The sequence below is a fragment of the Panthera tigris genome, chromosome B3 (genome assembly GCF_018350195.1).
Source record: "Panthera tigris isolate Pti1 chromosome B3, P.tigris_Pti1_mat1.1, whole genome shotgun sequence".
Taxonomy (NCBI): domain Eukaryota; kingdom Metazoa; phylum Chordata; class Mammalia; order Carnivora; family Felidae; genus Panthera; species Panthera tigris.
In genome coordinates, this window is record NC_056665.1 from 30280415 (window position 1) to 30305130 (window position 24716).

At 36.9% G+C, this 24716-nt stretch overlaps 1 protein-coding gene across 12 annotated transcripts in view; it reads right to left on the reverse strand.

Moving 5' to 3' along the window:
- PEAK1 (pseudopodium enriched atypical kinase 1) overlaps positions 1–24716 on the reverse strand; it is a 369695-nt gene that overhangs the window by 253412 nt on the left and 91567 nt on the right. For 7 of the 12 annotated variants that reach the window (XR_006218480.1, XR_006218481.1, XR_006218479.1 and 4 more), the window contains one exon: positions 23990–24102. The exons of 3 other annotated variants lie outside the window; for them this stretch is intronic. The gene's annotated coding sequence lies outside the window, so the exon portion shown is untranslated. Of the gene's footprint in view, positions 1–2860; positions 2980–9849; positions 9925–23989; positions 24103–24716 lie in introns of those variants that run through there. 2 more of the 12 variants (XM_042988338.1, XM_042988337.1) reach the window with 2 other exon arrangements.

A 24716-nucleotide genomic window follows, 5' to 3' on the forward strand; every position in this document is an offset into this window, starting at 1 on the left:
CCTCTTGAATATCTCAGAAAAACCCCAAACTAAATATTTCAAGAACATATCTATCTCCCATCCCACAAGTTCTTTCTAACCCAAACATGCACTGGAAATAAACAGCAGTGTGGCATCCCTTTAACTGCCCAATTTAGGAATCATCCCTGATTCTTTTCCCCCTCTCTCCTTTCTTCCAATCAATATCTAATCAGTTTATCAAGTTCTATAGACCCTACCTGCCCCGACACACCATTGCCAAAATACAGGACCCACTGTGGATATGAGTACATACTTTTCTATTAGAATGCAACTCCTGTTTTAAACATAAGTACTTTGCTAGGTATTAATTTAATTCAACAATATAGAACACCTTCTCTGTGGCAAATCTGGCAGGACGTTTACCAGGACTAGGCATGCAAAACTGACAGAAACGGAAGGGACTCCATTTAGAAAGGCTCCATGTCTACTGTTTCTCTGCTAGGCTCCAATTACTCATGGTCTATATTTCAGCTTGCATCTGAGTAAACCAAAGAAGTTATAATCCCACTCCAAGGAGAAGCAAAAAGGGTTAACCATTCTCCAAGTTCTGTCGTAGGCCACCAAACACCTGATAACATCTAAGAAGAAAGAGATCACGAGCAAGTTCCAGGACGATAGCTTCAAACCTCGGTCGACACTGGTGCCAATACCCACTACCTTTGGTGATTTATGGAAAAACACCTACTGTTCACCTGACACTCACCTTTGATCAGACCCTACCCTGAATTCCTGAAGGAACGTGTACCCTGGGCCCCTTTCCAATACAAACACCTAAGCAGCAGGGAGAGTAACTTCTTCTTTTCTGAGGCTCCCAGATACTCCTCTGCTGTACGCTATCACTTACACTATTAAATAAACTCTCCTCTCACTTCCTCCAGGCTGTCATTTGATTTCTACCCTGCATGAAGCCAAGGACCTTCTTGGCTGGTCCTTCAGGACCCCCTCTGGGTCCTCGGACCTAGACTTCCTACATCAAAACAAAGTGAGAAATAGGTCCTGTCTTGTCTCTGGAATCACACAGAAGAAAAATAAGTACAACACAGGGGTTTATAATGGAAGGTAACATTGCAGGATGAACTAATTCTTTGGTGGGGGCAGAGATACAGCAGGCAGTAAACAAAATGACAGAACAAATATAGTACATTCTCCTGGAGGAGCAAGTTTCTTTGTTGATGTAAGTAACTTAAAAGATTTTAACATCGGGGAGCCTGGGTAGCTCAGTTGGTTAAGCGTCCGACATTGGCTCAGGTCATGATCTCATGGTTTGGGTTTGAGCCCCATATCGGGCTCTCTGCTTTCAGCACAGAGCCTGTTTCAGATCCTGTGTCTCCTTCTCTCTCTGCATCTCCCTTGCTCACGCTCTCCCTCTCTCTCAAAAATAAAAAAAAAATAAAAAAAAACATTGGGGCCCCGGGGTGGCTCAGCCAGTTAAATGTCCAACTTCAGCTCAGGTCATGATCTCACAGTCCATGAGTTCGAGCCCCACACTGGGCTCTGTGCTGACAGCTCAGAGCCTGGATCTTGTTTCAGATTCTCTTTCTCTCTCTCTCTTTCTCTCTCTCTCTCTCTCTCTCTCTCTCTCTCAAAAATAAATATTTTAAAAATTTTAAATATTAAAAAAATTTTTTTTAAATAAAAAAAGATTTTAACATCAACATACTCATTATAAACAGAACATAAGTTTAATGAAAGATACAATAAAATACTTAAAAATTCAGGGGTTATCTTGGGCAAGAATAACTGTCCAGAATTAGAATTTCAAGTAACATTACTAAGCAGAAGGACAGACACTTTAAGTCAGAGACCCCCTTAGAAGTGAATAAGTCACATTACCTAAAGGGCCTGTTGGGTCTACCTATCCAAAAAGGCAACCAGGGCTGGGTGACCAAACATTCCGTGAAACACCAATGGATGATCAAAAAGGTTCTGTGGGACTCTTTGCTACAGCCGGCCTCACCTCCACACAGCCTTTGTGGAGGGCTTCAGACACAGCACAGAAGAGGCCTTGCAGATGACTTGGGAATCCTGAACAAACTCATTTTTTTGTCAGATTAAAGTTACCCGTAACTATGTAAAGGAAGTCTACAAAGGCTAAGAAAAATGTGACGCTGGCTCCAATTCCTGCCAAGATGTTGAATTAGCAAAACTGCTGACCCTTCTCAGAAGATCAGCCCTTGCGGAAGTTACAGAGAAAAAGTGGAAAGAACTATGAGAAACACCTGGGGGCACAAGGACCCATTTGGAACAGGAATGTGTGGAATGGTGGCTTTGGCCTGAGGCAAGAGGCAGCTCACTTGAGGCTGTGGGATAACAAAACAGAAGAACTCCTGAAGTTCCGATTTTTGCTTTTCATAGGCTCCAGCACCTAGGTGCACACAACCTGGCTCGGCACATGCATTCCTTGGACCTCAGGTCCTCAGGAAAATAGTCAGGCGCTTAGAAAACAGCTGAATACACACTAACCTTCCCTGGCCCCCTCCTTCTACTCCTCTAACACCAGAACTTGGGCGGGTGGAGTGCCAATAATCTTAGTGGTGCCTCCTCCTAAAGGCAGCTTCTTCCTCTAGAGAAACATGTAAAGACGTGACCTGAGGTTATGTTAAATGGGGTGAGAAGTAATTGACTCAAGCTCTCTGGTACCTAGGGCTCTCCAATTCCTGCCCCAGACATTGCTGGGACTGATATAAACCTAATCAATCGTCCCCACAGAAGCAGTGTCTGACAAGGGAAAATATCAAGTACCAAATAGAAAATGTAAAACAAGATGTTTTAGTCTATTAGAGCTGCCATAACAAAATACCACAGACTGGGTGGCTTAAACAACAGAAATATTTCTCACAGTTCGGGAGGCTAGAAGGGTACCAGCATGGTCACGTTCTGGTGAAAACTCTCTTTCTGGCTGGCAGGTGGCCACCTCTGGCTATGTCCTTATAGAGAGAGGAGAGAGAAAGAGCAAGCTCTCTAATATCTGTTGTAATCAAAGTACTGTTCCCATCAGACCAGGGAACTTCACAACTTCATCTAACACTAATTTCCTCCCAAAGTCCCCATCCCAAACACCAACACACTGGGACTTCAACACAGGAATTCGGCGGGGGAGGGGGGGGGGGACACAAACATTCAGTGCATCATCTATGTTTAAAAAAAAAATAATAAGGTGCAATTTGATCCTAACATCATACCATAGGAAAAATCAACTCCAGTTGGTTAAGGACTTAAATGAGAAAAGGAACTTTAAAAAACTTAGTGGAAAATATGAGTATCTTTTAACCTCAGGGTAAGGAAGGATTTTGTAAATAAGACAAGAAAAATCTGTAATAAAACTAAGAACCATTTTTCAAAAAATACCTTAAACATAGTGAAAATACAAGTTATAAACTAGGAAAAAGTATTCATAATACACTTATAATGCATTATAATGCATTATCAAGAACATATAAAGCAATAACACACATACCCAAAACATGACCAGAAAAATGGATAAGAGACATTCAAGAGGCTTTGACAGCAGCACACATACTTATAACCAATAAATGTATGAACAATGTTCAACACTGGGGATCATGGAAATTCAAAGCAAAACTCTTTGTCAGTAAAACAGTAAAAAGCTTTGAAAACAGACCAAAAAGAAAAGATTACCAACCGTTCTCTCTAGCTCATGCATTCATTACCTCTACCTTTGCCTTTGAGCAATTTTTCAATTTAAAATTTGTAGAAAATTGATAATAACATGAACTATCCTTATGCACAAAAGAGCAAATTAGTTGTGTCCAGTGGATTACAGGTGATAATTGCCCACTGGATAGACCAGCTTTTGCATCTATTTGAAAAATTCATTTCAGCTTTTTTTGCTGAATATAAATGAGTGCCTCTTCAAATTTGTCTTTGAACTGACTTTAACATCTTATCAGTTTCCTCATTAACTAGTGAGTTTAATAAAATATTTGACAAGTGTTCATTTTATATCTGTACGAGAGTCACGATTATAACCCCTTTTTAAATCCTTTTATTTTTTTTATTTTTTAAAAAATTTTTTTTTTAACGTTTTATTTATTTTTGAGACAGAGAGAGACAGAGCATGAACGGGGAGGGGCAGAGAGAGAGGGAGACACAGAATCGGAAGCAGGCTCCAGGCTCTGAGCCATCAGCCGAGAGCCCGATGCGGGGCTCGAACTCACGGTCTGCGAGATGGTGACCTGAGCCGAAGTCGGACGCTTAACCGACTGAGCCACCCAGGCGCCCCTAAATCCTTTTAAAAATCCTTTTAACACCACAATTAGAATTCAATATCACCCATTTATGATTAAAAGGAAAAAAAAAAAAACAAAACCTTTCAGCAAATGAGGAATAAGAAGGGGCTATTCAACCTGAAGATAACAACTTTACAGTTAAAGTCTGAAAATCTTCTCCCTAAACTCAGGAACAAACCAAGGGCATCTGCTCTCACCACTTTTCTTTTTCCTTTTTTTTTGGGGGGGGGGGGGGAGAGAGAGCCTACACAGGCATGCGAGCAGGAAAGAGGGGCAGAGGGAGAAGAGAGAAAAATCTTAAGCAAGCTCCACACCCAGCATGGAGCCCAACGTGGGTCTTGATCTCATGACTGTGAGATCATGACCTGAGCCAAAACCAAGAATCGAACACTTAATTGACTGAGACACCCAGGTGCCCCTGCTCTCACCAATTCTATTCAATATGGTACTAGAGGTTCTAGTCAGTAAAATGAGGTAAGGAAAAGAAATACAGGTTGATAGGAAGGAGTAAAATTGTCTTTACTTACATATAGATCATAATTACATGGTAAAGCCTAGAGAATCAAAACAAAATAGCAACAACCCCCCCCCAACACACACATAAAGCTACTAAAACTAACAAAGGCTAATATACAAAATTCAATTATATTTTTACATACTAGTAACGAACAGTGGAAATGAAATACTTCTAAAATGTCATAACAGCATTAAAAATCAAAGTGCAATATCTGTATACTGCAAACTAAAATAAAAATTATAGTTCTTGAGAAATTAAAGATGATCTAAATAAACAGATCATGTTTACAGTATTAAGATGTCTACTCTCTCCAAATTGATCTGTGGAGTGAACATGGTATCAAGTAAAATCTACAGATGTTTTTGTGGAAAATGAAAACCTAATCCTAAAATTTCTACGGAAAAGTGGATTCTAAATTGCATATAAATATACAAAGGACCTAGAAGAGTCAAAACAAATCTTTAAGAAGAACAAAATTGAAGAACACTATTTCACTTCAAAACTTATTGTAAAACTACTATAATCAAGATAGCATAGTATCAGCAAAAGAAAAAATGTCAATAAAACAGAAGACATAACCCAGACATACACATATATAACCAATTGATTTCTGGCAAAGTCTTCAAAGTACTTAATGAGAAAAAGAAAGTCTTTTCAACAAATGGTGCTGGGAAAACTGGATATCCACATGCAAAAGAATGAAGTTGGACCTGTACTTAACAACATGTACAAAACTTATTTCAAAATGGATCAAATATCTAAATGTAAGACCTAAAAAACAATAAAACTCTTGGAAGAAAACATAGGACAAAAGCTTCATGACATTGGATTTGGCAGGGATTTCTTGGATAGGATACCAAAGGCACAGGTAACAAAAATTCAAAACAAAATGGACCTCATGAAAATTTTAAAACCTTGCACATCAAAAGACACTATTCACGGAGTAAAAAAGAAGGCCACAACATAGGAGAAAATAGTTACAAATCATGTATCTGATAAGGGATTGATATCCAGAATATATAGAGAACACCTAACACTCAACAACAAAACAACCCAATCCAAAAATGGGCAAAGGACTTTAATATACATTTCTCCAAGAAGATTTACAAATGGCCAATTAGCACAGGAAAAGACACTCAACATCATTGATCACTAGGGAAATGCAAATCAAAACTACAAAGAGATACCATCACATCCATTAGGATGGCTACTATTGGAAAAAAAAGAAAAACATAAAGTAAGTGCTGATGTGGATGTGGAAAACTTGGAACTCTGCACTGTTGGGGGAATTTAAAATGGTACCATTCCTGGTACCATTAAAACAGTATGGTGATTACTCAAAAATGAATAGAATTACCTCATGATCCAGCAATTCTACTTCTGGGTATATACCCCAAAGAATCAAAAGCAGGGTCTCAAAGAGATATTGTACTCCCATGTTCACAGGAGCATTTCTCACTACAGCTAAAACATCAACACACGAATGCATAAGCAAAATGTGGTATTATACATACAATGGAATATCATTCAGCCTCAAAAAGGAAGAATACTGTGCCATATGCTACAACATGGATGAACCTTGAGGATATTATAATAGATGAAATAAGCCAGTTACTAAAAGACAAATACTGTAGGATTCCACTCACATGAGGTACTAGAGAAGTCAAAATCAAGACAGAAAGTATAATGGTGGTTGCCAGGGAGTAGGGTAAGAGGAAAATGGGGGTTTACATTTTGTAAATGTAAACTGTAAAACACACTGTTTAAATGCTTAATACCGCTGAACTGTATGCTTAAAAATGGCCAAGATGATAAATTTATGTTATATTTTACAATTTTTTTAAAAAAGACATTTAAAAAGAATGGGAGGAAAGAAATTGGTGAGATGAGAACAGATGAATTTCTTTAAAAAAAAAAAAAGTGACAGAAGTCAGAAAAGTGGTTTGCTCTGGTGAGAGGAAAGAAAGTCAAGGAAAGAGCTTTAGGGAACTTAAAGAATAATAAAAAAATTTTAATTTTATACAGGAGAGGATTACATAAGTGTATGCATTTGTCAAAACTCATTAAACTGTGTATCCAAGATTTAGGCATTTTATTATAAAATTGAAAAGTGTACCTCAATTATTAGGGTTTTTTTTAAAGATCACAATTAAATACTATTTTCGATCATTTAACTAACAAAATTTAAAAGTCTGAAAACTCCAAGTATTAAAGAGACCATAAAACAGGATCTCTTATATAATGGTGATAGTGATTTACTTCCAATCACTCTAGAAATAAATTTTGTATTATCTCTTTAAATTTACCATTTACTACCCTATGATCCAGCAATCCCGTTCATAGGTATACGCACAGGAGAGTCTCTTGCACATGTACTGCAAGAGTCACATATAGGAATGTTTCTCACATTAGTTTATAAATAGCAAACACCTAAAAACAAGATTCTTATCACTCAATCCCAGAAATAAAATGAGCATGATAAGTAAGGGTACCACTTTTGAATATTTAAGATATCTTTATGTTTTAAAGACAACTCCGTTTTGGTATATACATGTTTTCAGCTGGTTCAATGTGTGTATGCACAGAATAAATCAAGGTATTACAATGATTTTCTACTTTTTGAAGGTAGAATTGATTCATTCAACATGATTTTTATAGGAGTAAACACTGGAACCCAAAGAAATTCAGGTTACATAATTTATACTATATTCATATACAAAATATCCTGCAGCTATAAATATGAATGAAGTAGATCTAAGTATACAGAAATATCTCCAAGATAAGCACACTGAAAAAAGCAAGAAGTAAAACAGTAAGTTCTCGTGAATTAAAATAAATTCCAAATATATATATATATATATACATATATATATACGTATATATATATATATATTTGTAAAAAACAGTTTGAAAGTAAATAAACTGTTAATGGTATTTCCTTCTGAAAATAGGGACAGGGGATCTAAAGTGAAGGGAAGACTTACTTTTCACTGTAAATCCTTTTGTACCATCTGGACTTCCGACCGTATACCCGTTTTTTCAATTTACATGGAGACAGAAGAGAAAGAGGCCCTCAAACAACATTTATGTTTCCAGTAAGCAACCTCTCCTATGCCTTACAGCAGATACTCTAAACCTTCATCATTCCCCTCAAACTCCACATCTCACCCCTATTGCCTACTACCAGAACATCACCAACCACAATATCCCTAAGCCAACAACTTTGTTTTCTACTTCTGGGAAAAGGGGAACTCCCTATACTTCCTAATTCACACCCATAAATTTACCTCTGGCTACATCCCTGAGTACCTCCTTCCCTCAGAAGAAAGAGGCCACTCCAGGCAAATCTTGTGTTCTTATGCAATCTCCTGTCCCTACAGGAAAGCCTGTTTCCTCTATTATTCCTCTCTCCACTTCTACAAGCTTGCTCGTAACTGGTCCTTTCTCCTACCACCTCTGTATATGCATGCTCAAGCCACCTCTCTTATATTAAAAAATATCTTATGTTCCCCTCTATGTAGCACCCTAACCTCATTCTTGCCCTTCACAGTTAAACTTCTCACAAGAGTAGTGACAGTCTCTACTTGAGTCTCTTCTCCCATTTACTGCTCAACCTACCACAACCTTGCTTCAGTCTCCACTGCTACAAAAAAAAAAAAAACAAAAAACAAAAACCACTCTTGCTGAAATCACGAAAGATGAAACCGTTATCATTTTGTGAACCTTATTTTACTTCATCTCTCTGCATTATCGGACATTGCTGACTGCTTCCACCCTTCTTGAATCCCTTGGCTTCTGCTGACACATTTCTTTCCTGACTCTCCACTATGCACTGCAGATTCAAAGACAAATATGGCAAAGTCCCTGATTTCAAGAGGCACAGATTCTAAAATAAGAGAAATATATGTAAACAATAAGAACACATTGAAAAAGTACTATGACAGTGGCAGGTATAAAGCGCTATGGTAGGTTTGTAATGGGATAAGAGAGGGAACATGCATTTTAGGAGGAGGAAATTAGCATGGACAAAGGTACATGTATAAATCAACAGTTTGTAGAGGGAATTTAATGGATAATGATTGAGCACACAAGTTTTGAAACCAAGCAATCTGATTCTACCACTTAGCATAGGGCGTGTCATATATTGAAAGGTCTTAATAAATGTTAACACCTTCATGACAAAAACAATCAATAAACTAGGAATAAAAGGAAATTTCCTCAACCTGATAAAGGACAGTTACAAAAAAACCACAGCTAACAACAATGCTGAAAGATTGAATGCTTTCCCCCTAAGATCAGGAGCAAGACAAAGATGTCTAGTCTTACCATTTCTATTTAACATTGTGCTGAAGGTTTTAGCCAGGGCACCGGGTAAGAAAAGGACATAAAAGGCATCCAGATTGGAAAGGAAGAAATAAAACTATCACTATTTGTGGATGACATAATTTTATACATATAAAATTCCAAGTAATATATTAACGACTATTAAAACTGCTAGTTGAATTAAAAATTCAGTGAGGTTGCATGATACAAAAATTAATTATATTTCCACACACTAGCAATGAACAATCCAAAAATGAAAGAAAATAATTTCATTTACAATAGTATCAACAACAACAAAAAAAAAAAGAATAAGGGGCTTAGGAACAAATTTAGCAAAAGAAATAGAAGACATACACTAAAAACTATAAAACATTGAAAGAAATTAAAGAACACCTAAATAAATGGAAAGACCTCCAATGTTCACAGATTGGAGAACATACTATTATAAAATCCCCAACTTGATTTATAGATTCATAACACAGATTCAACACAACCCCTATCAAAATCCCAGCTGGACTGTTCTGGTAGAAATTGACAAGCTGATCCTAAAATTCATAGGAAAATGCAAGGGACCCAGAAGAGCCAAAACAATCTTGAATAGGAAGAACAAAACTGGAGAACTTACACTTCATGATTTCAAAACTTACTACAAAACTACAATAATCAAAATATGAGTTACTGTCATGAGAGATGTATAAATCATTGGAATAGAATTTAAAGTTCAGAAACAAACCTTACATTTATGATCAACTGATATTCTTCAAGATTCTTCAGTGCTCTGGGACAAGTGGATATCTGAAGCAAAAGCATGAAGCTGAGTCTCTACCTCAAACCATGTATAAAAATTAACTCAAAATGGATCATAGACCTAAATTTAAAAGCTCAAACTTACAAGAAAATATGAGTAAATCTTCATGATCTTGAATCAGGCAATGGTTTTTTAGATACAATAGCAAAAGCACAAACAACAAAAGAAAAATAGATACAATTAAAAACATTTGTGCTTCAGGGGCACCTGGGTGGCTCAGTTGGTTAAGTGTCCCACTCTTGATTTCACTTTAGGTCATGATCTCACAGTTCGAGGGATCAAGCCCCACATGGGGCACAGAGCCTGCTTGGGATTCTATCTCTCCCTCTCTCTCGGCCCCTCACCTGCTCATTCTCATGCTCTCTCAAAATAAATAAACATTAAAAGAACCATTTGTGATTCAAAGGACGCTATCAAGAAAGTAAAAAGACAACTCACAAAATGGGAGAAAAAAATTTGTATATCATATATTTCATAAGTGACTTGTATCCAGAATATAAATAAAAAAAAACCTCTTACAATAAATTGGCAAAGGATTTGAATACACATTTCTTCAAAAAAGACATATAAATGGACAATAAACACATGGAAAGATACTCAACAGCATTACTCATTGGGGAAACAGAAATCAAAACCACAATGAGGAACAACTTCCCATTCACTACAATGGCTATAACTTAAAAAAAAAAAAAAAAAAAAGACAGTAACAAATGTAGGTGAGGATATGAAGAAAATGGAATCCCCATACATTGCTGGTGGGAATGTAAACTAATACGGGCTCTTTAAAAGAGTTCCTCAAACTATTAAACATGGAGTTACCAAATGACCCAGTAAATTACACTTTTAGGTATCTACCCAAAAGATACTAAATTATATACATACAAAAACTTACACACAAACGTTCATAGCAAAAAGCTTAGAATACCCAGAATGTGTAAACAACCCAAATGTCCAACAATTGATGAATGGATAAGCTAAATATGGTATATACATATTGAGGAGTCTGGCTCCTGATCAAAAACTTAAAAACTCTATGTGTAACTTTTCCAGCCTGACTATAAGCAATTACAAAGGCTTTACCTGGCAGGCCTCACATGGGAGAGCTGCCATACCCACACCAGACCGGGTACACAGCCAGTGCACTGCAGTCTCTGAAGAGAGCTGTAGTCAAAAACTCAGGCTTCCCTGGCTAACCATGCTCGTAAGCAGAGCTACATTCCCAGCCCAGGTGCTAGACTTCATTCAGAAGTCTGTTTGTCAATGGCCTTCAGCTGAGGCCTCTCCTCATTCACCTCTGCTGAGGCCTTCTCATTAGGGAGGAAACACTGAAGACACTTTTTCTCTACTCTCACTCTGTGCCTTTCCATCCCAAGACCTTCCACCTCACTCTTGAACCAGCCCAAGGTCCATAAAACTACAGGAACCTCTTGTCTGGTGCTCCCTCAGTAGCGAGACAATCTACCTCCTACCTCCATACTGACCCACCTGAGTGGGGGACCTGCACTTTCTGAGGTTTACCCTCTTACTTATACTACCTCAGTTAAGTGAATAAAAGCTCAACTGTTACTTTCATTTTGGATCATTGTTTTTAATCAGCTACCCTGACACCTGAAAGTTCAGGTCTCTCTCCCTCTTTGGCTCACCTGACCTAACACAATGGAATATCATTCAGCCATAAAAAGTAATGAGGTATCGATTCATGCAAAAACATGGATGAACCCTTAAAACTTTATGCTAAGTGAAAGAAATAAGTCACAAAAGATCACATATTGTACAATTTCATTTATATGAAATGTCCAGAAGAGGGAGAGCTATAGAGACAGAAGAGCTATAGAGATCAGTAGCTGACAGAAACTGAAAGGAGGGAAGAATGAATGAGTGATGAGTGCTAAAGAGTACCAATGTCTCTTTGGAGTGACAAAAATATTCTAAAATCAGACTGTGGTGATGGCTGTACAACTCTGTAGCCACAATAAAAAACCCACTGAATTAAACACTTTAAATAAATAGGTGAATTTTAAGGTATGTAATTTATTTCTTAAAAAAATTTTTTAATGTTTATTTATTTTTGAAAGAGAGAGGGACAGAGTGCAAGCAGGAAAGGGGCAGAGAGAGCAGGAGACCCACATGCCCCTGTATGTAAATTATTTCTCAATAAATCTGGTTTTTATTTATTTTTTAAAATTTTTTTTAATGTTTACTTATTTGAGAGAGAGAGAGAGAAAGACAAAGAGCTCGAGCAGAGGAAAGGCAGAGAGAGAATGAGACATGGAATCCAAAGCAGGCTCCAGGCTCTGAACTGTCAGCACAGAGCCTGATGCAGGGCTCAAACTCACGAACCACAAGATCATGACCTGAACTGAAGTCAGACATTTAACCGACTGAGCCACCCAAGTGCCCCAATAAATCCAGCTTTTAAAAAACATTATGGGCGCCTGGGTGGCAGGGTTGGTTCAGCATCTGACTGTTGATTTTGCCTCACGTCATGATCTCACGGTTTGAGTTCAAGCCCCACATCAGGCTCTGCAATGACCGCGCAGAGCCTGCTTTGGATTCTCTTTCTGCCCCTCCCCTGCTCGAGCTCTCTCTCTGCTCTCTCAAAATAAATAAACACTTTTTTAAATTTTTCATTAATAAACATTAGTTGAAACATTCCTACAGCATTAGTGAGAAGGAAAAATGGGTAAAGAGATTATACCACTCTGGGGGCGCCTGAGTGGCTCAGTCGGTTGAGCGACCGACTTTGGCTCACGTCATGATCTCACGGTTTGTGAGTTCGAGCCCCGCGTCGGGCTCTGCTGCCAGCTCAGAGCCTGGAGCCTGCTTCTGATTCTGTGTCTGCCTCTCTCTCTGACCCTCCCCCAGTCATGCTCTGTCTCTCTCTGCCTCAGAAATAAATAAACATTAAAAAAATTAAAAAAAAAAAAAAAAGAGATTATACCACTCTGTAAAGGAGTTTCTAAAATATCCTTTAAGCAATGTAAAGATATTGAAAGGATTGTTGAGTCACGGACTGACACGTTGACATTCATCTTTTAGTATAAGGAATCTCATAACTGTGACAAGAATGACTTAGAGAGCGGCTGGATTCAAGGTGGAAAGACCAGATGACAGACATATAATGGTTCACTGAAAAAATTAAGAGATGAAGAGAACTGGAGTCCAGACATGTAACAAAAGAGAAAGGGCTATGAACCTATCTTTAGAATAAAATTCTACTATGGAAATTTTCTGTCAAAACCAACTTTTAACATATTAAAGGAAATGTCCTTATTTCATAAGCCCCCCAGAGGGAACTACAGAAAATAATCAAGGCCAGGAAAGCAGAGTGGTAGAAAACTCCTAATAACTGACTTATTAAAACAGTTACTAGTTGTTGAAATCTATCACTTAACAAATTAAGGCTTTATCTTCAGGAATATCAAATTATAATGTCAATATCATTCTCAAATGTATGTCAGAATGCCAGTGCCAACTCTATCTTTGAGTATAAAGGAAAAATTTCTTTGGAATTACAATGGAAAAATTCACTCAAAACTATTGTAGTCACTAGAATCAGCTTCATTTCCTTCAATCAAATGTCCTATAAACTAAAGTAAGCATGCTATATATATATAGCTTTATAATAAATAATACTGTATTTGCCTATTAAACTCTCAGAGGAAAAGACATTTGACACCACCTTAAATTTTTCAAAAATAATTCTTTCCCACTATAAAATTTATTAAGGCATGTGCATTCAAAAAGTATCTCATCTCAGGTTTTAGACAAATCCACAAAGAATTGTCTATAGCATAAGTTCCACTTCAGGCAAATACCTGAAAAAAAAAAAAAAAAAAAAAAAAGAAAAAGACATGGTCAATATAACTAAATCTGAGTAGAGAACCTAACTTTTTCAGTAGAACCCTAACATGACCTTTTACTCACTAAACTTGTGTGTTCAAGTTGTACTTTACAAGTCTATAGAATGTCAAGAATCTTAATTCTGCCAGACTTCTTTTGCCTTTAATTAAACTTAAAAGAACATATACTATACTAATGAGGGTGGAAGATGGGGGAGGATCAATCCAAGAAAGATAATTTTCTTTCACTTGTTCGAATCTTCAAAAGAAAAGGCATTTTCTTTTCTTTTTTTTTTTTAAATGTTTATTCATTTTTGAGAGAGAGAGAGAGAGAGAGAGCAACCACAAGCAGGGAGGGGCAAAGAGACAGGGAGACACAAAATCCAAAGCAGGCTGCAGGCTCTGAGCTGTCAGCCCAGAGCCTGACACGGGGTTCAAACCCACGAACCATGAGATCATGACCTGAGTCGAAGTTAGATGCTCAATGGACTGAGCCACCCAGGCACCCCAAGAAAATGCATTTTTAAAAGTTTACACTCCCTATAATATCGCCATCATGACTTTCTATTCTCACAAAAAATACAAAATTCAAAAATCTGGAAATATAAAAGTAAACCAATAGCACATGTTTACAAAGCTTAAGTAAAAGGAAAGGTTAAATAAAACTGGCTCATAAATTATGAAAATGTTTATCTACATTGGCAAAGAAAATCAAATTAAAATTAAAAAATAAAAAATTATTTTTATTTAATAAAAATGAGTAAAATAGTTTTAGACATTAAGGATGTAACACAGGAAATATATGTGTGTTAATCAAGATTCAGATAGTAAAGATGAGTAAAATATATCAGACATCTGAGAGTTTTCAAGGCATTTAGAAATAAAGGACATAATCTGAAATACAAGGTTACCAAGATTGCAAGAAAAAGAATGGAGAATTTTTTTTAATGTTTTTAATTTATTTTTGAGAGAGAGAGAGAACGAGCAAGGGAGGAACAGAGAGAGGAGGACAAGAGGATCCAAAGCAGGCTTTGCACTGACAGAAATGAGCCTGATGCGGGGCTCGAACTCCAGAAACACTAGGTCATGACCTGAGCAGAAATCAAGAGCTGGACAGACCCTTAACTGACTGCGTCATTCAGGCTCTCTGAATGGAGAATTCTTGACACATATTAGCTTCCTGACCCTTAGAAAATATAACCTATAAGTAGTCAATAAAAATTGATGGAATACCCTATCACCAAGCTGGTCTTGGTTTCTAAATTCTAAAAACCTTAAAGAATAAGGAGCCCCATCAACTAAATCAAGGGTCAAAGGACATCTGGGAGGCCAAATCCAGCCCATGCCTGTTTTTGTCTGGCCCTTGAGCTAAGAACACTTTTTACGTTTCAAAAAAGTTGTGAAAAAAACAAAAAACAATATGCAACGGACGGTAGCCACAAAACTTAAAATACTATCTCGTGTTTTACAGAAAAAGTTGCTGCCCTCTGAACTAAACAATTCATAAATGAGTGAAACAGGTCTAAGTGGTGGCTCTAATCCAGAGATTGAAAGTGTGCCATGGTGTCCTAGTATATTAGAACTGGAAGGAAGCTCTAAGACCATCTTTCCTCCCCATCATGTTACAAAGAAAGTGAGTTAAATTTCTTAAAGCCCAGAAATTCCAATCTTCCAGGTCTACTGCCTCCTGAATCCAATATGATTTACACTCTATCACACCACTGGCCCCCTTTTCTTTTAGTGGGGTAATTTGAGAATAAAAGAGAGGTACAGTAAGGGTGAGTACACTCTCCTCCAACTCTCCACTGAGCCCTTCCGATGCACAAGTAATCAACTGACCAAAGTAGGCTACTGATAAACTTCATATTTGACCAGCTCAGCATCCTATTTTCTCAGCTTCATCTCCTTCCAAAATAAGCAAATGAATCAATCTACTTAACATTCCTGAAAAAGCACCTTGTCTTTTTGGTCCTGAAGACCTCAGTATATGCGGTTTCTCTCCCAAGGGCAACTCCTCCCTTCTCCACCTACTCAAATTCTACCATCCTTCATGCCCAATTTAACAAATATGACACCTTCAAAAAGCTTATAATCCAATAGGAACATAGTTCAGATACACACACAACAAAGTAAAAAAGATAAATATCCCCAAAGATGTAACTAGAAATGTCATCTCTGAGGAAAATGTTTAGGTAAGCCTTTGGGAAAGCCTCTGAATAAGATGTTGAAGGACGTTAAAAAAAAGTTTTTAAGATTGGTTACACAATGCTGCGATTGCACGTAACACCAATCAACTGTGCACTTTAAAATGTCTAAGATGGTAAATTCTGTGTTATGTATATTTTACCACAATTAAAAAAAAAAAAAGACATCTTAAGATCACAGAGCTGGGCGCCTGGGTGGCTCAGTTGCTTAAGCGTCCAACTTCAGCTCAGGTCATGATCTCGTGGTTTGTGAGTTCGAGCCCTGCATCAGGCTCTGTGCTGACAGCTCAGAGCCTGCAGCCTGCTTCAGATTCTGTGTCTCCCTCTCTCTCTGCCCCTCCCCTGCTCACACTCTGTCTCTGTCTCTCAAAAATGAATAAACGTAAAAAATAATAATAAATACATACATACATACATACATACCACAGAGCAAGATGATAATGTTTCAAGGAACAAGCACTTGCTTTTATCAATAATAAATTTGATATAAATTTAAATTATAAAAGCTAAACACCTATCCTAAAGCAATGTTTTTACATCTGTAAGTACCTTAAAATTAGACAATGTGGGGAATTGTGAATATAATGAGAGTTGCCTAGGAGATCAAATTCTGTAAAATAAAACAGAACCTACATCTAGAAACCACTAACTTCTGGCAGCTAGATAAATAAATGTTCACAAGATTCCAAATTAAGAAAAAAAAAAAGTTTAAGGACAGAGAGGAAAGGGGGGCACTCCAGGAAGTGGAAATGGAGTGAATAAAGGACAAAAGGGACAATGTGTTATGGCAAGGATTCTCACCGTCTTTTTTTTCCCTAGATTTGCCTCTAGCCAAGTGATGACAAGGAATATCCTCAATTTCTAAGGTACCTGGGCCACCTGTGATATTGAATAGGCTACCAAAAGCCACAGATGGTATACACTGGTTCAAGTAATCAAAGTAATTCAAAGTAGATAGTCCATTCCTGCTTCAGTTTCCAGGTAAACTTTTTTGAACAACAACAAAACTCTGCAAAACCAAATATAAATTCCATGCATTTGAGAATTAATCTGTTATTTTTATAACATTTAAGCACACCAAAGGGGCTGAGAGTTTTTACTTTTTGATTATTTTTGTTTCCTCTGAGTAATTTTATTCTATGAATAGCAACCTTTGCTATGCTGTTTATTCCATGCCTAGAGCTTAGTAGATGCTCTCTAAATACCTGTTGAATTAATATTGGGATATAATATACATTTCACTTAAAATACTCCTCCTTTCTAACTATCAGAGTAATAGTAAGTAGGGAGACAATAAGTAACATTAATTGAAAATATTTTTAAAATCAAGCCATCTAGGACGTCTGGGTGGCTCAGTCAGTTAAGTGCCTGACTCTTGATTTCAGCTCAGGTCATGATCTCATGGTTCCTGAGTTCGAGCCCACATCAGGCTTTTCACTGACAGTGCAGAGCCTGCTTGGGACACACTCACTCACTCTCTCACTCACTCTCTCTCTCTCTCCCCCTCCTCTGCTCGGGTACTCGCTCTCTCAAAATAAGTAAATAAACTTAAAAAAAAAAAAGATTAGGGGCGCCTGGGTGGCTCAGTCGGTTGAGTGTCCAACTTCGGCTCAGGTCATGATCTAGCAGTTTGTGAGTTCGAGCCCCACGTCGGGCTCTGTGCTGACAGCTCGGAGACTGGAGCCTGATTCGGATTCTGTGTGCCTGTGTCTCTCTCTGCCCCTCCTCCACTCACGTTCTGTCTCTTTTTCTCCTTTGGCAATAAACATTAAAAAAAAATGTTTTTTAAATGAAGTCATCAAAAAACTTAAAGCATATGTCAAAACCATCTTTGAAGCAAACTATTGAAAAGTAAGTCAAACCTTTATTGCAGGCTTTGTTGTAACACTATTCACATGTGTGTGCGAACACACACACACACACCCATTAAGACAATTATTTTTACTAAATATAATTTGAGGGAGAAAAATCACATAATTTGATACCCAGAAAAACGCCAGTTGTCTTTCACTTTGTATTCCACACAATTCCTGGCCAGCAGCGGCACTTAAATCATTCACTAAACTGAACAGTCATAGAGAAAACATTCTCTCTGCTGTCCATATGACTTCATTGTATCTCAGAGGTGTGAGTCATCAACTCTGGCAATAAAAGCAGAACTTACACCACTACAAATGCTTGACGTACGTATTTCAAGAGCTCTCAGAAATGAGAAGAGATATCCATATGTGTATTCCCTAAATTATACAAGTGTAAGAAGATACATCATTTCACTGTTGTCGATTTCCTATATTTAGACAGCTCTGAATTGAATTACTCAAGCATATACAAATACAACCATGAAGGGGTCCGCATACTTGCTCCTGACAGTCTGGAAACAAAGGCTGCTACTGAGATAAAAGATGATAGGCAACAGGAATCTGACAGGCCAGTAATTCACTGCATTTTCTGCACATCTGAATTTGTAGGCCTCCATAGCTGTTAAGCAAAATTAGTTTCAAGATTCCAGCCAAAAAGCCTCACAGGCAACAGTTTTATGTCATTAAAAGAACTACCATCCTCAATCTGTCTGAATTTGTATTTGCTCATTAGAAGCCTCTCAGTGAATCGAGAGAGAGGTTTTAATTGCACTCTGGCTCTATCAATGCTTAGTATAGCCCTGAACTATAACAAATTCCTATTCTCCCTTCTTACTCTATTCCTAAAATACTTTAGATATAGTTGAAGAAACTACGCAGATAATCTAGCAGTTCTCTACCAAAAATAGAGCAATTTCAAAGCTACAAATGAGATCTTTATATTCATGCAGCTTAAAAAGCAAAGGTCAGAGAAAAACATCGTCATCTTCCATCTCCTACTTGTTAATTTCTGAATCTATTATGCTCTCTCAGGCTCGTCTTTGCAAATGCTATTTTCCCCTCAGCTTGGTTAGAACCTCCTCCTCAAATCTGACTATGGCAAATTTCTGCTCATTAACTGGTTTTCCCAAAAAAGTTTCATGCAATATCCTTCCCCTATGCACCCTCTACATACTTTCACCAAGTACTTCTCAAACTGGGTTAACTCTGACTCTTACAGTCAAAGAACTGAACACTCCCTGGCAGAACTATTCAGCTGGTACACACTAGTACAACCTTAAGGGATGAAATACTAAAATGCTTCTGAAATATAATCTGGTAAATAGTCACCGTCCCTAACTACACACCCAGTTTTACCACCACCGCCAAACTCAACAACAAAAGCATCAAAGTCTGATATAGTATAAAAGATGGAGGGGTCCTTCAAGACTCTGAATCCAGTGCTATGCCCATCTTGGTGCCTGTGTTGTAGTGAATGGTAAATACTCTGAATATCACCCCTGCCTCTTTATGCCCAAAGCCTAGAGTACTGCCTAACATATAGCAGATCTATGATGTACTGTTAATTCTTTGTCAAAATAATGGATAACCCTATTCAATGACCCAAGGCCAATAGGTATAATGTCAAAACTACACAGACAATAATTAGATTGGTGAAAAAAAAATCTAGGCCCTTAATTAAGTACCAGATAGGAAAAGTGAACAAGTCTGCCTATTGCCTATTTCTTTCTTGCCTTCAGCCTCTGATAAAATAAATGTGTAATTTGATAATGTGGGCAAAAATCTTCAATGTGATCATTTATACAGCATATGATTCAAGTATTTTTTATGTTATTAAAAAAGATTAAAAACAAAGTTCCTATAAAACCATGAAATTTATAAGAATGCCACCAACAGTGATCTCTGAACTACAGTCAGCATCTTGGACAGAAAGACAGGTATCACTAAGGAAGAACATAAGTGATTAATTCAAACAGAGAAAGGCAAAAATGAAGAGAGTTAATTATGAATCGCATGTCTAATTACAGATTTTGCTAGGGGCTTCAGATACTTCTAATTAGTTTTCCTTGGCATATTAATTATAAATAGAATACCATGAGAGAATTTTCTAACCATAGGAATTTACTGGGTATGTAAAATCATATTTTAAGTGATCATTTTTATAATTTAATAATTAAATATCCAATAGTGCATGATAATTATTTTGAAAGTCGCCAATAAAATATACATCCCATTAAAATCAAGTTACCCAGAGCACTACTAAGGTGGTGACAAATCTTTTAAAAATCCAGAAGGAGGGGTGTCTAGGTGGCTCAGTCAGTGTAGTGTCCGACTTTGGCTCAGGTCATGATCTCGTAGTTCATGAGTTCAAGCCACCCTCGGGCTGTGTGCTGACAGCTCAGAGCCTGGAGCCTGCTTCAAAGTCTGTGTCTCCCTCTCTCTCTGCCCCTCCCCTACTCGCGTTCTCTCTAAATGAATAAACATTTTAAAAATTTTCTTCTTAATCCAGAAGGATAAGGTATAAAGCTGAAAGAAGGATGGATATGTAGCTTCAAGTAAGATTTTTGAACTTATAAATGGTGATATATCATTTTAGGCTACTTACTTTCTGGTAGAAAAATCACCTTTCAGTCATGCTTGCTATAGAGAATTTCAGAGGGCCTTAAGATCAAAATATTAAAACTAACGACAAAGGGAAAAATAATAGCAACTTCAGAAAATAAAGCTTATCTAGTTATCTAATTTCAACACTGTCCAATTAATCGAACACCAATCTTTAATAAAGCAATGTGGTACTACACACTATCCTAGTAAAAAATTCTAGAAAATAACAAAATCTCAAAAAAAGAAGCATCATGTATGTGTTTATTTAGAACAAATCAAGGAAGACCAGCCTGATATTTTTTTGTAGTTACTAAATTAGAAACAAGAGAAAAATAAAGACCATAATATATTTTAATTTTAACAAAAGCTTTGAAAGTGTCACTAATCCTAATTGGAAATAATGATTAAATTATCTCAGCTATTAGCACTATCATTTGAGTTTAAACAGAAAATGTTCACAAATAGGTAAGAAACAGTACCAGTCACTACTATTATACCAAGGTACTAAGTACCTATATACTATACCAAACAGAATGCAAGGGTTTTTACCTAGATGGTTAACTTTCACAATCATTTTACAAGGCAGATAACATCATCCCTACCTTCCTGACAATAAATTCATGCTAGAAATAATCTAGCCAATGTCAGCAAGGAAGTGGAAGAGTAAACATTTCAAACTACTACTCCACACACTCTGTGCTGGCTGCTATACCCCGCTGCCTGAACAGATGGTCTCAATGGATTAAAGCAAGCCAAGTTAGCAATGAAACTCTGTGGTATATTAGCTGTTCTAAATGGATGAAGTTAAGACTATGGTCGATTATCCCAATGGATATGACCATCCAAATATCTAAGGAAAACAATATTACTTAGTAATTATATTTCCGACCCTGATTTGGAAAATCAAGGATGTTGCCATCAGCTTAAGAGCTGTCACAAAATTCTATCTTCATTAAACTCACTTTTAAAAAATGATTTTTTAATGATTTTAAAAATGATTTTAAATGGTTTTTAAAAATTACTAAACACTTAAATGCATAAGTAGTCAAATGTTGAGGAGGAGGGAAAATCAAATAAGAGAATCTAAGTAATTTTTAGATTACCTTTAGAATCTTCTATAAAGAAGTTTTAAATAGGATATAAGCATTCATGACAGAGAATCAAAAATAAGAACCAAGATCCATGGCCATTATAAACAAAAGAAAAATATGAAATTCAATCAAGACAGATAGGATAGATGATAGGATAACAGATAGGAGACATGGGGATGAGAGATGGTATAATAAAAATAAATGAGAGTTCTAAAAGAAAAGTACTGAAAAATAACCTTTCCCCATCTTTTGTGAGCACCTATAACAAACAAAGAAGAAAACAAAACTTACTGCTGGTTTTTAAAAAGACAGTCATCTCGACTACAACTCTTCCAAAAACTGAGCATAAATAAATTGGTAAGGGCAAAATTACTACACACCTAATGAAGGCACACAAACAAATGTCTGATGAACAAGTAAAGGTTTGGCTAAATGAGGATGAAAAGTAACAACGGGGAAGAAAAGGAAAACTAAGGGGAAAAAGTTGACCTTTCTCCAACTCCTTCTCATGTAAACAGTACCTATGACTTCAGAATACAACTTCTCTGGGAGAAATCTCCTCCTATTGTGCCTCCCCAAATACCTCCTCTCTCCTAAAAGAAGGCCTTATACCCAAATGACATCTTCCTTTATCCTGAACAGCCTCTTTCTAAAAATATTTTCAACTCCTCTAAATCCCAGAGGATAGTCTGAAGACCAATATTTTTGTTTCTACTGGTTTCCTCAATTGAATATTAATGTTTAATCAGCATAATGAAAAATGTTAAGTTTTTTTGATTCAGGAATCCTGATGCAATAAGGATACCATATAGTGCAAATATAATTTTAACTTTGAAAAACAAAGGCATCCTTCACAAAGATGAAACCATCTGAAAAGAGATTTTTCCCAAAAGATATTGTTACATGAATTATTTTCTAGCTTTTTAAAGAAACCACATCTTTAACAAAAACTGTATTATTTACAACTCTTTAACCTCATGGTCCCCCATCTACGGTACCACTTGCCGACTCAAACATCATCTTAGAGTCCCATTGCTTTACCTGACCTGATAAAACATGCTGAGCTTGCACACATCAGGACTGCACATGGTATGTTTTTTCTAACACAACAATGCTATGCTATAGCTAGAGAAGTTGACACCAAGGGTGACCTCTTCTCCCAGTTATACCAAACAACTAGCCTATAATTTGAATATGCTACTATTGTACATATGAGTTTAAAAAGAAAAAATTGCCTGTTTGTCACATTTCCTGAAACTATAAGCTTCTAAATCTAAAGACTGCACAGATTCTGTATAGCAACACTATGCACATTCTCATAAAAATGAGGCAAATAATTTGTAGATCCTATTTCACTTGTGAAAAGGTCAGTCACATAACAGTTTTACGAAGTATCTCATTTATTTAGCAAACTATTAGAAGATGATCTCCCTTACTTTGACATATACGGACAAGTGTAAGTCATAAGCAAAAGGCTGAATGAAATGGTCCACAGAAATTCTTGCTTCTTATAGAGTGTGGAATTCAATCATCCAGTCACCAGAAATCTTGCTGTTTCAAGCTATTATTTATATCACAAACTATGTTTAATTAGGGTTATAGTATACAGGGCTTATTTGCTGCATTTTAAAGTTACTAGAAAATAAAATCTTTCCTTTTGTTGACATCTGAATGCATTTTTAAAAAAATTTTTTAAGGTTTATTTATTTTTGAGAGAGAGAGAGAGAGAGAGAGGGAGACAGAGTGCAAGTGGGGGAGGGGCAGAGAGAGAGGGAGACACAGAATCCAAAGCAGGCTCCAGGCTCTGAATTGTTAGCACAGAACCCGAGGCAGGGCTCAAACTCACAAACTGTGAGATCATGACCTGAGCCGAAGTCGGACGCTAAAGCAACTGAGCCACCCAGGCGCCCCCTGAGTACATATTTAACTCCACTGTGCACTATGAATTTATAAGAGTAACATTTTATATCTTAGTGGTTTTTGGAATGCCAATACCATTGCATACTTATTTGTTGAAATAAATAAATCCTTTTAAAAATCACACTGCCAATTCTCCTTGACCCCAGGAAATAGACATGTCAAAAACACAACTAGAAAGCAAATAAATCAAGATATAATTGAAATGTGGGGCGCCTGGGTGGCTCAGTCAGTCAAGCAGCCGACTTCGGCTCAGGTCACGATCTCGCGTTCCGTGAGTTCGAGCCCCGCGTCCGGCTCTGTGCTGACAGCTCAGAGCCTGGAGCCTGTTTTCAGATTCTGTGTCTCCCTCTCTCTCTGCCCCTCCCCTGTTCATGCTCTGTCTCTCTCTGTCTCAAAAATAAAAAAATAAACGTTAAAAAAAAAAAATTAAAAAAAAAAAAGATATAATTGAAATGTTATAATATGATCCCGAAGACCAAATCAGGGTCAAAATATTAAAAGACCTTCAATCTCTGCTACTAAGGAGAATTCCATGGATTCATTCATATACCATTCATAGACAAGAGGTCATCAATACATCTCTTTCCAAGCACAAACATGTTTGCTGAGATAGACTGTGTACATTCAGGGATTTTGCTTTTCCTCTCCTCATCTTTCCTGGATCTGCAAAAAAAAAAAAAAACTACAGCTCAGCTGAGATTATCTTTAATTTTAATTGATTTGTCTTTAAAGAGATAAAATTGCTTAAATAGGCCTTGCCAAAAAGCATAGCAACCCTCTCAAAATGGGTTACAAGTTATAATGGCAGTGAATTAACTGTTCAGTTAGATAACAAGAAATAAGAATAAAGCAACCTACAACAGTGCTGACAATCCAAGGTAACACAAACATCTTTCTCCAAAAAAATAAAAGTGGTTGAGTGCCATGCATTTCAAATAGAAATTCAAAGATTTGGGGGTATCCAAAGCAAGGCCTTCCAATAAGGACCAAAATTATCTAGCAGACCTTGTGAGAGTTCATGAATTGCCACTCTCCATGAAGCTGAAAATCCTAAGAGAATGTGAGTTAGTCTTGAAGAGTGCACTGAAGAATAAAACGTAAAAGTATTTAAATATTAAGATAAAGAGAAATTAACTTTTTAAAGAATCTCTTTCTCTAGAAACATACACATATCCTAAGTTTTTGTATAACTTAAAAAAAATAATACTTATCAAATGCCCTCATACATACAATTCTGTATCCTCTGGGAAGGCTGGCATATGCTAAAGGAAGCTATA